Source organism: Anser cygnoides, chromosome 31, assembly GCF_040182565.1.
Source record: "Anser cygnoides isolate HZ-2024a breed goose chromosome 31, Taihu_goose_T2T_genome, whole genome shotgun sequence".
NCBI lineage: Eukaryota > Metazoa > Chordata > Aves > Anseriformes > Anatidae > Anser > Anser cygnoides.
Window position 1 is genome coordinate 2,055,471 of NC_089903.1, and position 18,183 is coordinate 2,073,653.

The window sequence follows — 18,183 nt, forward strand, 5'->3', positions numbered from 1 at the left end:
AAGAATTACAGCATGCAGCTCATATCTTTTGGAGAAATCATAATTTCAAATCAGCTTTCAATATATGTATCCAAAATGTAGATTCAAACTGTAGCTAATTGTATCTTAAAATACAGCTATTTTATGTTAATTCATTTTAGCACTTGATTGTAGATGTAACTTTTTGCTTGAATATCATCATTATGCTAGACTTGCAGTATTTTTCACCACTGATCCTAATGAGACTGTTTAACTCAATAAACAATGACTTAGGAAAATCCTCTCTTTCTTCTGTGCTTCCTTATACAGTCATGTTTGAAAGAAGCCTCCATTTTTCACGTGATCTTGTTTATTTCTATTCTATGTCCTTTTTTTTTTTATTGCTGAGACACTAAATAATTACCCTCAGCGAACATTTCTAAAACATTCTTTAATATACGGCAATGTTGAACAGCCATTGTATTTCCTTTTTTTTAATGCTCTTATATATATGAATATATACCCCATCTTTTTCCACACTGTGATCCATATGCTGCATTTTCATGCAATTTCCCACAATTTGTCTATTAAGCCTCTAGCAAATGCAATTTTTAATGTTTGTGGCATTAGTTATCAGTGGCTCACCTCATAGTGAATTTCTGATGGAATGAAACAGAAGTTTCTGATGTTAAAATCAGCCTAAAACCTAGCATTGAGTCTTTTGATGTTTAAACACAATAGAGTTTGCGTCTAATTGACCTAATAACCTTGCATACTTTATGCAGGAGAAATACAGGAAAAAGATTGTCTGCTTATGCAGGGAAAACAAAACAAACAACACAACCTTGTTAGAGGGGATTAATTTAAGACAATGGTATTTTGCACTATGTAGAATTCAGAGGAGCATCTGAAGTAGCGCTCACAATTGGAGCAGCTAGTAAGGCTTGCAAGTCAGTAATGAGAAGGACTTGCCACCACATCAGTGAAGACTTTGTGGGCACCTCCTGAGTGTCTGTCTTGTGTGCAGCCAAATAGCTCCTCTTACGAGATGCAGCTTGTAAGCTCTGGGTGAGATTGGAATGGAAAGCGTGGTTGCACAACAGAACAGATATAACTACAGTAACGGGTTGAACTTTAATCTTAAAATAGTTTAGTGAATGAGTTATTTTCTGGATGCAAAAGTCACTTTTGATTAGACATTTTATTCTGCTTTTGGCAAAGATAGTTGCAGTTGTTTAGCCAACAGCTGAAAAACTCTTAAACATTGGTGGTTTTCCAAATGTCTGCTGTAATTATTTGCTATTCAGTGCTGTAAGTTGTGGTGCTTGCCACCTATGTTTTTAGTTCTCTCCAAATACTAATAAAAATAAATTATTAATAATAATAAAGAACAACCTGCAAGCTTTTGAAAAAGAACAGTCAATTCTGTACCTATTTGAAGACACATTAAGAATTTGTGCAACTGTAACAATTTCATTCAGCAATACATTAAGGTTGCCTATCTAAAAATCAAATTTCTTTCTAGGCTGAAAGACTGAATTAGTGGTGTATCAGGAAGTGGAGAATCTTGTTTGCAGGTTCCAGCATACTGTTTCTGCAACTTTGCTTTGCATATATATCACCTCTCCTAATTAGATAATCAAATATCTCTTAACAGCGTATTGTGTGACAACACTGTGTTCTCTGTTAGCTGAATAAAAACTGCAGAGCAGTTTTATCTTTGTTTTATTCCTTATATATTTATTAACTTTAATAGTTTATTTTCTGGATACAAAAATCACTATTGATTAGACGTTTTATTCTGTTTTTGTTAAGGATATGTGCAGTTGTTTAGCCAACTGCTGAAAAACTTTTTAATGTTGGTGGTGGTTTAAGAAAGTTCAACCACTGTAAGTAAGAACAGAAAGGGAACATACAGTCAATGCCTCTATCTTAGGATAGAGGCAAACAAACTTATCTGCTAGAATAAGATATGTGGTTAGGAGCTTTTTTCCAGCCTTTTTCCTTTCCTGTTCAGACAGAATTGATGAGAATGCTAGCCCCATTGCAGAGCAAAAAATTTGAAGATACTTTAACTGTCAGTGTCGGTGGGTTGTTGTTTTTCTTCTGATGTATAAATGGCATGTAGAAAAGCATAGCAGACAGGTTTTCTTCCCCTTCAGTCATGAAAAAGCTGTGGAAAAGTCAACTCTTTCTTCTTGACTGAATCTTTTCAGTGAATGAAATATAAGCAAGCTTATGTGCATGTCTGGTGTTTACCTGTAGTGAGGAAAGAAAAAAAAAAAGGGGGGGGGGGAAGGGTGGGGAAAACTACTGGTTGGTAGAAAGTGTTGTTTAGAAAAGTGTTAATGAACGCTTAGATTCTAGGGGTCAGGATTTGAAAGGAGTAATGTTTTTGCAAATTGAACTTCCTAGGCAAAGTATATCTACATAACTCACAGTGACCTATTGTTGTAGGACATTTATGATTATGTAGCTAAGAAGTTTAAAATCTTGGTAGTGCTTTCTGTGACCCCTCCAAAGGAAAGTTTTTTGTTTGTTTGTTTTTCCTTTTGGTTGCTCAAAGTATGTGTTTGTGAGCATTCAGTCATATCTTATTCATCTCAAAATACCATGCAACAAATATTGCCAAAATCAGGCCATTTTAGAATAGTGATTTCTGATCAGGTTTGAATGACAAAGCTGGAAGGCTGAAAAATTATACGGTAGTAATATGTATTTTAAAGCAGCAACAACAAAATTACTCTTGATACAACTAAGGAAAATTACTTTTTTCACACATTTGTGGTGAGTGTTGTGAGATTCAGAATGTAAGTTAGTTGTTGACTTTTCAGAAGATTGTTTGATCTTTTTCAATGCAAATGAGAGATTTGTTAATCTCAGACCTTCCTTAAAGTGTTTATCTAGATACAATTATAAGTTTCTTTGAAAATTTTTGTTTTACAGATAAGTGGAAAAGCAAAATCTTCAGCTCCCTGTTTCTCAACACATTATTTTGAATTATTGTTATATGTGGGAAATACGGGTGATGGAGATATTTGCTGTCTTTGTTGGTATGAGTTAACTTTAGCTAATTGTAGCAAAAGACTTGAAATATCTTAGGAGAATGAACCAAATAACGATAACATCAATAATTATAACTCATACATATGGAATTTTCAACAGCTTTGATCAAGCTGTTAAGAATAATCTATTTTTTTATGCCTAACTACCAGTACCTGGAGTTACAACTTCTAGCAGTTAACTGGTTGTGTATGATTGTCTTCTCTGTACTGCAATTTTGGAGGAACATGGTTCTGTTTTTCATGTATAAACCTCAGAAAATACCCTAAAGGCTGTCTGTCCAGTGTACCTCTTATCAAGTAACACTGTTACGTTGCAGTGCACCCGTTATCTGGGTGTGCTGGGTGGGTGTGGGGGGGATTCCCTATAGGAGAACAGAGTCTCCAGTCTTTGAGGTTAACAAAAAAGCTTAATATTCCAAGTTCTGTGCTTTCGTGTGTTTTGGAGTTTGCATAGGCTTGCGGAAGGCATTTTCAAATGTCATAGGAATGAGGAAAGACTTGAATATAATTGTTTCATCTGTTCACATCAAATATTTTTTTAAGCCTGTGTTACCAGAAAGGGTAAGTGCAACTACTTTGACATATAATTTAATATATGTTTGTCTCTTTCCAAAATTTTAGATATGAAGTAGAGAATAGGTCTGGTGTTAGCTCTGTCAGAGGGGAGCTCTTCTTTCTCATAAGCATCTTTTTAAATACCCTAAGTACAAATTAGAACAAATAAACAGTAACAATTTGTGTTATGGTCAACATCATGTAGTAATTACACGTTATTGGCTGTATACTGAATTTTTACCTGTGAACTTCGATAGTTGTTCCTTCTGGTACATACATTGGGTTTATGTGTCAAGGTTTCGGTAGCGGGGGGCTGCAGGGGTGGTCTCTGTGAAAAGAGCACAGCAACTGCCCCATGACAGACCAGAGCCAGCTCCAAAGGGGAGCCACCGCTGGCCAGAGCCAAGCCAGGGAGTGACGCTGGTTGGGCCTCTGGGAGTGCAGATTTAAGGAATGGAAAAAACACTGTGCAACAGCAGCTGGGAGAGAGGGGTGAGAACATGTGAGAGAAGCAGCCCTGCAGCCCCCTAGGTGAGTGCAGCAGGAGGGCAGGAGGTGCTCCAGGCAGGCAGCAGCAGTTCCCCTGCGGCCTGTGCAGGGAGAGGCCCCCGGTGGAGCAGGCTGTCCCCCTGCAGCCCATGGGTCCCACACGGAGCAGATCTCCACGCTGCAGCCCGTGGAGGAGCCCACGTGGAGCAGGTGGATGTGGCCTGGAGGAGGCTGCGGCCCATGGAGAGCCCCCGCAGGAGCAGGCCCCGGGCCGGAGCTGCAGCCCGTGGAGAGGAGCCCACGCAGGAGCAGGGGGGCTGGGGGGAGCTGCCGCCCGCCCGTGGGGGACCCGTGCTGGAGCAGTTTGCTCCTGGGGGATGGATGGACCCCGTGCTACGGAGCCGTGTGGGAGCAGTTCTTGAAGGGCTGCCCACAGGCAGCAGCTCTAGCAGGCTCAGTTCGGGAAGGACGGCATCCCGTGGGAGGGACCCCATGTGGAGCAGGGACAGAGAGTGACTGTGAAGGAGAAGAGGAGATGAAGCATTAGGGACTGACCGCAGCCCCCACTCCCCTGTTCCCCTGCTCTGCTCAGTGGGAGGAGGTTGGAGGGGGGGAAGTGTTTTTCGTTTGCTTTTAGTTTCTCTCTGCTCTAGCTTGTAAGTAATAGGCAATAAATTATATTAATCTCTCTATTTTGAGTCTATTTTGCCCATGAAATAATTGTTGAGTGATCTCCCTGTCCTTATCTCAACCTTTGAGCCCTTTCCATCATATTTTCTTCCCCTTTCCCTTTGAGGAGGGAGAGGGAGAGAGTGGTTGGGAGTGGAGCTCAGCTGCCCAGCTGGGTAAAACCAGTAAACACATCATGTAATCTCAATAGTCAAGCAAATTCCTGGAAAGTTAAGGCAAATATTCAGTTTAATATCCCATCAATTTTGCTATGAAATGTTTGCAATGGTTCTTTTGATACTGCGTGCTATAATATCTTCCAGTTTCTCTTCATTTTTCACGGTAATTAAATATTTGAACAATGGTGTAGTGATCTTCAAAGAGATGCCTGGCTTTGAGGCACAGACAGTATCATACTGTAGAGAAAATGAAAGTTTGATACTACAGTGTCAAACACCCTCTGCTAGACATGCAGTGCTGGAGAAATAAGTCTTTCTGGAACCTTGTGTTTGTTGTATGGTAGCAATTTTCTGTGACAAAACTTGTTAATCCTTGTGTAGCAAGGTGTGCTTTGGGATAAAACATGCATGACCTAGCATTAGAGGAATCTTTGAGGGACAATAGGGAGTGCTCCCTCTGACACTGAATCTGGGAATACATTGGAGCTGTGTCCTCTTTCCCCTTACAACAGCTGAGTAGTAGAAGTATGGTAGCAGTGGCAGAGCCACAGGAGATGAAGTGTCTGTGTGCTCCCTTCTAGCAATAAACAAGTGATTCTTTAATGAACTCGTGCCTGCTGTCATTTTTCTGAGTCTTGTGCTTGTTTGTGCTAGCCCAGTAATAAGTAGACTCTGAAGTTATATAATGGCATTTCTGCTGTTCTTTTTAGGTGAAGTAATTATCCAGTTTCTTATGCTTTACGGTATAGCCTGATAAAAACCTCATTTAATCTATCTTAGTCACATTTGCCATATTTTCCCTTAATTTGCACTGATGACATGAGTTTTTGGCACCATTATTAAGTGATAATGAGACTCAGACAGTTTTCCATTTGATAACTTTTTTGTTTGATCTTGGTTTTGCATATTTCTGTATCTCAACCATACCTGTAGCACAGAGAAGAGGAAGGAGAAAAAAATCCCATCAGCATTGTAGTTCATCAAGTCATTAACCCTGTCTGTACCCACTAGTTGTATACAGCAGTAATAGTGTTTTCTTGTTCATCTTGCTGACATGGCTAGTGTCAAGGGAATATGAGAAGATACTTGTTTTCTATCATGCCCTAAAATTTAGAAATGTTTTTGCTAGTATGCTGTCAGTGTATGTTTAAAAATAAAAGGGGAAAAAAATAAGAAGAAAGTCTATAGGATTCACAATAATAAAGATGTTAGTTGTTACAGGATGTTATTACTGGACTTTACCCATAAATATTTGGAGTGGTTTAGGTCAGGAGCTACCTGTTATCCTAATGCCACTGGCTTGTTACTAGAAGTAAACTTCCAGTTAATGAGCTCTCTTAGTGTCTGGTGTCCTGTTACACAGCTATTTAGAAAAATAAATGTAGATCGGCAGGGGTCTTCTCTCCTATTGCAAATCTAATGATTTATCACATTTCAGTGCTAATGGTTATGTTATTTTTAGATATTCAAAATAGAATGTAATATGGTCGATGACATTTCTGATGCATTCTATCCTTATCTGTAGTGACAGCAGATGGTTTTTGAGAAATCTCTTTGTTTGCTTGTCTGAATATTCAGTATTCTGCCAGTATTTGAACTACTCTGTAAGAGCTAGGTAATGGGGGTCAGACAAATTTGCATTAATAATGTCATCAGTTATGAATACCTAATTTGTGAGTAGCTTTTGCTTCTATTTCAAAAGTAGCAAAATGCAGTGTAAATAGATGTAATGGCTTTGATAGTTCATTTAAGTATATAATCCATGTTTTGTGAGTACTGTCACCTGGTCTGAGGTATTCTGCAGCTGTGCATTTTGACTGTTTCATTGTAATGTGTGAGTAGCGGATGTTTTTGACATCCGCTTTGGTAGACACTGGCTTCCAAAACTGTATTTTGTATCAAATGAGTCAGTGAGCAATTGTTACCTTTTTGTAGCTAACAAAAACAAAGAAAATGTACCTTTGTGGCTTTAAAACAAGAAAATGATAAAAATCCCTTGAAAAAGAATTAAAAAGTAATCATGTCTTCTCTCTGTGCTGTTTTTATTTGTCTTAAGATTCTCCTTTAAAAAAAAAATGCAAGAAAAAATTGCTAAATTTCTTCAACTCATTGGTTTTCTGGCATACAAATTTTTCTAATCTCTAAGCGTTCTTTCTACTGGAACTGTAGACAGTGGACTTGCATTAACATCGTTACAGCATTGAAGTACAACAAGTGGAAGCACAACCTTTTAACTACTGCTTTACCATTTTTCAGTACAAATTCCAGCTGGATATGTCATCGTTTCAGATGGGTATGTCAACATATACTTTGTCTTTGGTTCTTAGCACAGCTCTGAACAACAGCAGAAGGGACTATGGAAATACCTTCAAAAAGAATAATACACTATTGTCTGAGTAGAGAAACAGGTAGATTTTTATCTGAATGAATTTATAATACAGATTAGGTTTTTAAATTGATTGCTAGTTTTATCCATTTCAATACTGTAAGATTTTACTACTATCTTTGAGATAACTTCCGCCAAAATTAAACTGCAGTTCTTCTGTGTTAAGTTTAAAGTCTAGCTTTTTCTTCAGTCTCAAGCAAATAGAAATAGCAAAAAATAGTTACTTCATCTAAAAACATTTTCTCTTCCATATTTATGAATATATTTATTATTACCTCATCAACATGTAAGCAAATCAATTAACCAGACACTAAATGACAAACAGTAACTTTTACAGGTTTTAATGGTAATAAATGATTGGAAGGCTATTTCATTAAGAGATTCAAAGAAAAAGCAGATGCTTCCTCTTACAAGTGAGAAAACATAAAATGACTGGGATTTAATTTGGTGGGAATACATCCATTATAAAACAAATTACAAGATTTTTTCTGTCGCAGTGGATTTGGAGATTATAATATCACTTGAAATGCTGAATTTGAATTATAAAGAGCACTCTAGTAATTTTGCATTGCTGTTGTTTTTGTAGGTAGTTGTCAAGTCAATGATCACTGTGTTTCTGAAGTCTTATATTCTGAAATATTTACATTTGATCATCACTTAATTAACTAATTCAATAACAAAATATAATTTGATTTGTTAAATAATATATCAAATAAGAATGAAGATTTTAACAGAGTGTGCATCTGCTTGTACGTTTGACTACGTGAGGAAATCTGTGCTTCTTCTGAAGGGCCACAAACCTCTGTTGCCTTGTCATCGGTAATGTCAGATCCATATTTTAATGAAGCCCAGAGTACATGCTAATGGAAAATGCCTTGAAGCTGAAAATACAGTGCTGAGTAATCTTGACATTGCAAAATATACTCAGCTGAGTATATTTCTCAGCTGAAATGGGTCAAGTGATCATAAAATATCCTGAGTTAGAAGGGACCCACAAGGATACTTTCCCCTGTTGTTTTCCTCCCCTACCCTGTATGTCCTGTTGTTGCTCTGCTTCAGGTGTGTTCAGTGAGTAAGAATGTTTAATCTATGACCTCACCATATATGTCACATAGAAGCTCGTGTCATCTTCAGGACTTACAGTAATGCTTTTCTACTGAAAGCAAGGAAAGCTGGGATTCTGTCACAGAGGCGTGTGGTAGGAAAACCATTAACAAAATTTGTTATCCAGAACTTCAGTGTTTTCTCTCCTACAAAAATATTTTTACAGGCTTGGAGATTGCATAAAACAATAGTTATTAAATGGTTTACCATACATTAAACAGAAATAGGATAATAGGACCTTCTGTCAAAGGGGGAGGCTTGTTTCTGTGCTTATAAATAAAAAAAAAAAATGTTTAAAATGCAGTAATTCTTTGGTCTAAATTTTCTTTTCTCAATTAAGACAGGAGCAACCACTGATTCTGTAGTTGCTAGAAGCTATGGAGAGCTAAGGTTCAAAGGAAACAATGAACTTTAGGAGATCACGTAGGTTGCATGAAGAGAAATAACATCAGTGAGGAGGAAGGGTACTTAAAATGTGAATATGAGAGGGTTGTCAGGTTTGACAGGGAAATGGAGATGCTTTGTGGAAAAAAAAATCAGAATGGAAGGGACAAAATAAACATAGGTTTTATAGTTGGAACAAATAGATTTTTCTCTAGGACATAAGTTTCCTATAGAATATATCCTAAAGTTTAGTCCACATATGCACTTGTATATGATGTATGTGTAAAAATACTACTAAATATATGGTACAGCAATAATAAAGATAAAAAATGAAGAAAGTTCACGGCTAAACAGTAATTTGTGTACTATGTGCTTGTTTTATTGCCCTGTTAATAGCTGACTAAATACTTCGATAAGATCACAGTAACACAAATATTGTAAATTCTAAGTGCATATGTGTTTCTGTGGATGTCTTGCTAAGTCCAAATGCATAAAACCATTGAAATGTAAAATGAGCTAAAAATATATGAAGAATCTTAACAGCAAACGTTTTATAGATAAAATATTTTATTATAAAACATTTTATAGACAAAACTAGGGGTAATATTAGTACAATAAACAGAGAATAGGTATCTTCATATTTGTAGGTCATCATCATATTCACCATGGATTTTTGGTGATGGTATAATTCAGGCATCTGATCATACATTTGTGTATTTCATAGCTTGTAGCAATGCTGTTCATTGATAAGGTTCAGTAGGCAGCCTTACTGTTCTTCATATAATGCTGAGAGCATCACAAATGAAGTACTGTAAAGACTTCGCTCATTTCCTACCTAACTGTTCTGTCAATCAGCTTCCAAAGTGAGAGAGGACAAAGTGATTCTATGCTGATGAGAATCCAGTCTGTTGAGCTGCAGCAAGAAGTGGGATAGATGGGAAGCAATATCAAACTTCAGATTTGAACTTGATGGTGAAAGTCAGTGTTACAAGTAGTCCCGTGAATATACAGGTGTTTCATACACCAAAAGCCTGTTTTTTTTTTAATTTTTGGATTTAGCACACTTACCCCCTCATACTCACTCAGTGCGCACACATCAAAACCTGCAGTATTCTAAATACATTTTTTCTTCTGTTAGTTCTAAAGGTAACCTTCTCATCCTGCTGAAGTAGATGCTCTCTAGTGTGTGGTCATTTGCCTACTTGTACAAATCTCTACCCTGTTTTGCTTTTTATTTTCCTGACTTCTTTATAAATGTTTGGGTTTATATTAATATTTATCAGTCACAGTGCCTCAGAACTGTCTGTCAAATTGTAATCATTAGTCTGTTCTGACAAATGATCACATAGGTTTATTTGCAACTATATCGCATTCTGTGTAATTTTCTGTTCATCATTACTCATGCTGTGTTTCAGCATTGTTTTCCAAATAAATCATTTATGTAACTGTGGTAAAATATTCAACCAGGTTGAATCTTGTTCTATTTTCCTTCGCAAATGTCTCATGCGTTTTAATTGCTTATATATGGCATCTTCCACTGGGACTTCCTATGCCCCTAATCCATAATTTAAGCTAATATTAATAATGCTTGTATATAGCATTTTTTTCTTTTTTTAACTCACAATTTAATTAATGAAGCCCATTGGAATTGTGCATGTAGTTCTTGGTTGCTCAGAAAAATTACTAATGGAAGACAACTGAGGAAAGATCAATTAGAACAGAATTATACTGACCGATGCATCAATATAGAAAATGAAATAAGTATTATCCTAGTCTTTAAATCCCAAAGGAAGCAGGGGGAATTTTAGGTAAATGCTAAATACATAATCTGACAAGTTTCTTGTGGTACATAACAGTACCTACATTTTTACTGGATATTTTTTTTCACATGAAAATTTAAGATGAAGTGAAAGCACTGTATTTGCTAAGTCAACAAAAACTCTATATTCAATTTTAAATAGATTTCACCTTGTGTAAGGAGATTTATTTATTAGAACAGGTTTTAATCTACTTACTGGAAATAAACAGTAGTTCTTCTAAGTAATCATACAATATCCTTAGTTGGAAGGGACCCATAAGGATCATTGAGTCCAACTCCTGGCTCCATAAAGATCAACCTAAAATCAGCCCATGTATCTGAGAGCATTGTCCAAACACTTAATGAAATCCGTCAGGCTCAGTGCTGTAACAGCTTCCCTGGTGAGCCTGTCCCAGTGCCCAACCACCCTCTGGGTGCAGACCCTTTCCCTCACACCCAACCTGACCCTCCCCTGTCCCAGCCCCACGCCGTTCCCTCGGGTCCTGTCGCTGTCCCCAGAGAGCAGAGCTCAGCGCCTGCCCCTCCGCTCCCCTCGTCAGGGAGCTGCAGGCCGCCATGAGGCCTCCCCTCAGCCTCCTCTGCTCTGCGCTGAACAAACCAAGGGACCTCAGCCCCTCCTCATACATCTTGCCCTCCAGGCCCTTCACCATCTTTATAGTCCTCCTTTGGGCACTCTCTAATAGTTTCATGTCTTTTACTGTGGTGCCTCAAACTGCACACAGTGGTCGAGGTTAGGCCACACCGATGCAGCTGGTGCCAGTTGTTGACACCACATTATGTATTTGTCTCGCTAAGAATAGGTCTAGATCAAAACATCCTGCTTAGATCTTAGAATCTCAGTTACTATAGTATTTCCAAAATCTGTACCTTTAGCACTACGATATGTGTAAATATGATATATGTAGATTTAAGAAAAAAAGACAGAAAAGATGGTTTAGTTAAGGAAATGTTGAGTATGAGGTGAGACTTGGAGATTCTTATTCCTTATAAATTGAATATAGCAGAGGGCTTTTCCTTAAAATTGATCAAAAAAAACTAATAGGTACCTTCATATTCTTCATTTTGAGGATAACTGAAAGAATTTGCTTTATCGCAAGTTGCTTAGATGTTATATAAATATTCCACTGCAAAGTTGGAGCAGATAGGCCACTATCTGCCTGGCTGTTAATCTGGACTGGAAAAGCTGCCAAACAGATTGCTGAACTTTGTATAAAAACTCATACAAGCATCTTGGATTTTTTTTTTTTTAAATTTGGTCAGAAATGAAAGGTTAATTAAGGTGCTGACTTGGTAGGAATGAATAATGTTAATTGATGACATGTTTGATTAAAATCTCTGGATTTGAAATGGGGTAGGAGGGAAGAGATGCTGTGGACTGAGACTCCTTTTTAGGCATGTTATTCTCACAAATCCCCTGTGCACAGTTGAGCAACCACTGAAGGCAATAGAAATAAGATGTTAACCACCTAGTAAAAACTAGTACTAGGTCAGAACTTTGAGTCAAGTTAGCCCCTGTGCCTTATACCAGGAACAAAGCATTGATGTATATATGAAATAGACTACTTTGCTTAAAAGGTGAATCTAATGTAAAAATACTTCTTTCCAGATAGTGATTGGCAGTTCTGAGGGTTTTTTCACCTTTGCTGCTACTATAATAATAAAAGACAATGTTTATATTATGCCTCACCCTTCTAATGCAGTGGCAGCGTGCATTTCCTTTGAGCTGAAGAAACTTACAAGGGTAAAACTTTTTCAGCTGTTGAATACAGTGGATTGTGTTCTGTAGTTTAAACTCTTGAAAATATCCTGCTATATACTTTTTTTGCTTAAGTAGGCACAAAGATGTACACAGGAAGGCATTTTTTCAGAAGTTCCTATTGAAATTGTAAGGAAAAATCGTTGTCATTTGTGCCAGTATCCCAGATGTTTCTCTGTTGTTTTATTTGGATTCTTTCTTTCTTGACTGTGTAAAAGTTAAATTCCTGAGTGTGGAGAACATCTCAGACTGCATAAGACAGAATCCAAGCTCTGTGAGTCTGAAATTCCAGATTTGTGTATTATAGAAAACAAACTTTAAAAACTCATGATTAAGATGGTGTACTAATCATTATTTTAAACCTACTTCTTTAGCTTCTGATTGTAAAATGTGGAAATTTTTTAGCTGTTGAATTCTTGATAGCGCTTTTTATGGTATTTCTCATGCTAAATAATGATTGGTAAGAGGAATAAAATGGATTAATGATAGACTGTGGACTATTTTAGTGAGAAATAAGGTGCCACAATTACCAGGGAGTGAGAAAAACAGAAATGCTGATAATCACTAAAATAACTTCAGGAGTAAAATGTTTGACCCAGAAGGAATAAATAGTAACCTGTAAATTGTTTTTCTTTAATCAAAACCATCTATGGCAAAAACAAATTTCAGCCTATTTGAAAGTGCTTTTAGTGTCTGGTAATAAAGAAGTGCTCCACTTCTTAAAAAGTTTCTTTCAGCTGAAAAACTTTTCATATGGTGCGTATTCAGTTCTTCTTTATGTTACAGAAAGTCTCAACATGCTGCAAAAGGAGAGAGGAAAGTTAGCAAAAATCTCTTACTGCAGAATATGAAAGATTCTGTTCAACAAAATATAATAATAAAAAAGAACTACCTGAACATTTGCATGCTTCTTTCTTTATTCTTTGTGCTTGCTGTGGGCCAGATCTGAGAACCTTGTTATTTGAAGAAAGTGTGTTTTCAAACAGTCAAATTTTGTCAATTTCAGAACAGAAGAGAAGGCAAGGTTGTCTTGAATTTAAAATTCTCAAAAGGACTGAGAAGAGTATTTCTTAAAGTTACTTAGTGCATGAATACTGTGACAATTGCAAGGACTATCAGTTCAACTAATAACCCAGTGAAAGTGGCTTTTGTTGTTAAAACTTCCTGAGAGTTAAACATCAGATAAAAGGTGTAGTGGCCCCTGGGCTTGAATTTCAAAGTAATAGCTTTAGGTAAGTTCCCAAGTATATGGGTATTATAGCAGTTCTGTGAATTGGGGAAGATACTGTGTGACTGTGCATGGTTATAATAATAACAAAACCATGACTTAGAGTTAGGACACTTACAGAAGTTTCTCCTTTAAAAGTTATAAAATAATTCTCTCTTCAAAGTATTGAGATAATGTGCTAGACCTGATTAAACTCAGTTGCTCATTCCCTGTGGAATTTTTTCTGGCTTTAATAGGGTAGTTACTTTGGAGACTTTGTGTCAGCCAATAAAGTAACTTGTGTGTGGGATGCATGACAAAAGTGATCATTTAATTCAGCCATAGATTTTGAGCAAGTCTGATCTTGTAGGAGAAGTTACTCCAATCTCTGGCAGCCTGTCCACTCCATGAAATAAAGAAATCTAGAGATACGTGATAAGTTCATGAACCGTGCAAGCCATAGCCCCTGCAGTTAAAAAGATAGAGCCTTCAGTTAAAAAGACAAATGCTGGTTCTTTTGTTTTGTTTGAGCACAGAGGAAAAGGAGAATTCAGTTCCAGTTTGCAAGTTATCATTTACTTCCCAGGCAGAGATGATGTTTGCACAGCCTTCATTTACAGTAGCAAAACAGTCATCATTTGATTAAGCCATCTTGCAATGAAGGATGCAAGATGTGAGTGCAGCCACGCAAATAGTCTGAATCGTTGCCATGTGGGGTCCAGTAGAAAGCAGTAAGATTCTGTTCTTTCAGTGGCAGTCAAAGAGAGAGATCGTAATTCCTGCTGAAATACACTAATTTCTCTTTATAGTTAAGCTAGCTTTGTTGTTTACTATTATGAAAATGCTGATTGTTGATGTAGCCAGAAAAATTTTTGTGTGCCTAAGAGCAGTTAGTTTTATGAAATCTTAGTAAATTGGTGTATTCCGAGTGGAAATGCTGGACATTTTCATCTTGGTACTTGTTAGCAGAAGGTCATATGGAACATTCATCCACCAGGCGGTGGAAGAAACAAATTTAAGTTCAAGCCTCTGGATGAGAGATTGAAGGAAGATATTTATATGAATTTTTGGGGTAGTATTCATGTTAACAACCTTCATCTCTAGACCAGAACTCAACATCTGAGCTAGGTAGACTCTGTACTCAGAGAATATTGATATTTTTGAGTCATCTAAGATGGTGTGTTGGTTTTTTCCATTTGGAGAGAGGGAGGAAGGGAGGGAGAGGTAGGGGGCAGTTCAGAATGAGTTGAATCAGATCCTAAAGGTGGATAATTCCTTTGAAATAGTACATTCTGGTTTTGATCTTAACTGTGAGGGATTCTAAACTAGTTCACGTGCATGAGTGTAACTCTGTGAAATGTATTCCAGCCTTTAAGTGTGGTTGTCTAAAGATCAAAATGTCAAAAAAGACCATAAGAGTTATAACCCCTTCTATTGTGATTTTCATCAGCAGTTGACATTGTTCCATAACAGGACAGTGCATCTCAAGTGATTTCCTTACATCCTCAGTGTGTTTGTGTTAAGCCTCTGGACAAGATTTTCTGGGCACAGTAATGACTTTCCTGTACTGATTGTAAAAAATACCTTGAGAGAGGATTTTCATTTCTCCATACAAACAAAATGAATCAATTTTCTATTGATTCCAAAGAGAACATGTGATAGTGGTTGAAATGATTAAATCTAGAAAGAGGGGGGGAAAAAAACATCATCCATCTTCAGTCAGTTCTTGCATTTTTAAGATACTTAAAATAAATATGTTTGGAAGGCAGGACTACAGTGAAATTTAGTTTTTCCTTAAGATTTTTTCCTAATATTTCTAACTTTGTGATTGCATATTAGAAGAAGAAGCTGCATTGTTATAATCATTGTAGAGGTGGTGGATTTACTCATTTTCTGATATTTTTGCGATTATTTGCTCTGCACATAGGGCAAAAGCTGTTTCTAAAAATACAGGAAAGTTTTTCTTTTGCTGTAGATAATTTTCGATGGCTTCATTTAAACAACGTACCTTGAAAAGTCATGGCCTAATCAGAAGAACCAAAATTTAGAAAAGATTCATGGCAAGTCTGGAGGCACTTAAGTGGCTAATAGCAGTCCCTGATGGGGCACTTGTACATACACACACATACGCGCATGCAAAAGATAAAGGAACAAGGCTTTATAGGATCATACTAGTTTTTCTTTAAAGTTTTCCTTCATTTCCATCTATAAATTTTTAAACTAATGGCCTAATGAGCAGTGTTTTTTATAGTAGTTGCTTTCTGGAAGCTAGGTGAAAAAGAATAGCCTCAGATTAATGATTCTTTCATGGAAAAAAAAAAATGAAAAAATCATGTATTTACTTACGAGTAGATACTGGAGGTAGCAATTTCATGAATACCATGAGTACAGGAGAATTTCAGTCACAGCTTTCATCTAGAATTCAAACAGCAGAGAGATCATTGTTGGAATGATGTTGCACTACTTCCAAAAAAAGGGGCTTGTGGACTTGAGATTTTTCTGGTTTCTTTATAGCTTGCTGCGATTTCAGGAGTTTTTTCTTTTGTATAGAGCCTTGCAGAAAGCAGGCTATTGATTGTCTTCTGATGGTTCTGATTTGTAGACTCATAGAATAGAATCATAGACACTTCCCACCAGGTCAGATTGCTCAAAACCCCATCCAACCTGGCCTTGAGCACTTCCAGGAATGGGTCATCCACAGCTTCTCTGGGCAGTTTGTTCCAGTGCCTCACCACCCTCAGAGTAAAGACTTTCTTCCTTATATCTAATCTGAGCCTACCCTCTTTTAGTTTAAAACCACTGTTACCTCTTGTCCTATCACTACACTTACATAAAGAATTCCTCTCCAGCTTTACTGTAGACCCTCTTTGGATGGCTGCTATAAAGTCTCCCAAGAGCCTTCTGTTCTTTAGGCTAAACAACCCCAACTCTCTGAGCCTGTCTCCATAGGAGAGGTGCTCCAGCCCCTTGATCATCTTTGTGGCCCTCCTCTGGACTCGTTCCAACAGGTCCATGTCCTCATTGTGCTGGGGGCCACAGAGCTGAATGCGATACGCCAGGTAGGGTCTCAGGAGAGCAGAGCTGGACCTGCTCGCCATGCCTCTTTTGATGCAGCCCTGGATACAGTTGGCTTTCTGGGCTGCAGGCGCTCATTGCTGGCTCGTGTCGAGCTTCTTATCAACCAACACCCCCAGGTCCTTCTCCACAGGGCTGCTCTCAATCCATTCTCCACCCAGCCTGTATTTGTGCTTTGGATTGCCCTGGCCCAGATGCAGGACCTTGCAGTCAGCTTTGTTGAACTTCATGAACTTCAACTACATCCACCTCTTGCCTCAAGACCTGTAGATACCTCTCATCAGGTCCCATGGACTTGTATGACTTCAGGTTCCTTAGATGGTCTTGAACCTGATCTTCTCCTACCCAGGCCAGTTCATCATTCTCCCAGTCCCTGCCTTTGCCTCCTGGAACTTGGACTGTGTGGCTAGAGCTCTTGCCTGGAGAAGACTGAGGCACGGAAGTCATCCAGTACCTCAGCCTTCTCTGTATCCTGGGTAACTAGGTCTCCCATTTCCTCTGGGGGAGGGCCCACAATTTCCCTAGTCTTCACTGTATCACTGAGGTACCTGTAGAAGCCTTTCTTGTTGCCCTTGACATCCCTGGCCAAATTTAATTCTAATAGGGCCTTAGCTTCCCTAACCTGATCCCTGACTGCTTGGACAATTTCTGTGTGTTCCTCACAGGCTGCCTGTCTTGCTTCCACTCTCTGTAGGCCTCCTTTTTCTGTGAGAGGTTGGCCAGGAGTTCCTTGTTCAGCCATGCAGGTCTCCTGGTCATTTTACTCGACATCCTCTATGTTGGTATGCATCTCTCCTGAGCTTGGAGGAGGTGATCCTTGAATTGCTCTGTTTATACCGTTGCTCTAAATAACAGTGTATTTTATATAGAGATGGCCAGAAAAGTTGTTGTATGTATTAAGCTCTCTGTGGGTAATATTTTTGAGATGTGACCTTTAGGGATTATTCTGCCAACCAGAGTGGCTGTATCAAAAATCAATCTAATCTGAAGAAAAACTACTTGAGCAATAAACAGGGCAATTCTGTGAATAAGAACTGGGAAGGGGAGAGAAAATAAATAAAAAGTCTTAAGTGTGTGTCCTGGTTCCAGTTAGGACAGAGTTAATTTTTCCTCCTAGTAGCTGGTAGAGTGCTATGTTTTGGATTAGGATGAGAAGAGCGCTGATAACATGCTGATGTTTTAATTGTTGCAGAGCAGTGTTTACACCAGGCCAAGGACTTTTCGGCTTCTCGCTCTGTCCTGCCAGCGAGCAGGCTGGGGGTGCAGCAGGAGCTGGGAGGGGACAGACCCAGGACAGCTGACCCAAACTGGCCAAAGGGGTATTCCATACCATCTGACGTCATGCTAAACAATATATAGGGGTGGCTGGCCGGGGTGGGGGGCCGGCTGCTCGGGGATAGGTTGGGCATCGGTCAGCGGGTGGTGAGCAATCCCATTGTGCATCACTTGTTTTCTTACACATTATTATTGTTAATACTATTATCATTATCACTATTATTATTATTATTGTTATTATTATTTTCCTGTCTTAATAAAC

The 18,183-nt window shown here is 38.1% G+C and overlaps 1 protein-coding gene and 1 long non-coding RNA gene across 2 annotated transcripts in view; one reads left to right on the forward strand and one right to left on the reverse strand.

Annotated features, from left to right (window-relative positions):
• LOC136787896 (dystrophin-like) overlaps positions 1-18,183 on the forward strand; it is a 100,088-nt gene that overhangs the window by 11,993 nt on the left and 69,912 nt on the right. The gene's annotated exons all lie outside the window — the stretch shown is intronic.
• On the reverse strand, positions 9,415-17,949 carry LOC136787906 (uncharacterized). The gene is made up of 3 exons (XR_010826969.1): positions 15,918-17,949; positions 10,805-13,164; positions 9,415-9,702 (listed from the first exon to the last, which is right to left on the reverse strand). It is a non-coding gene; the product is annotated as an uncharacterized lncRNA (long non-coding RNA).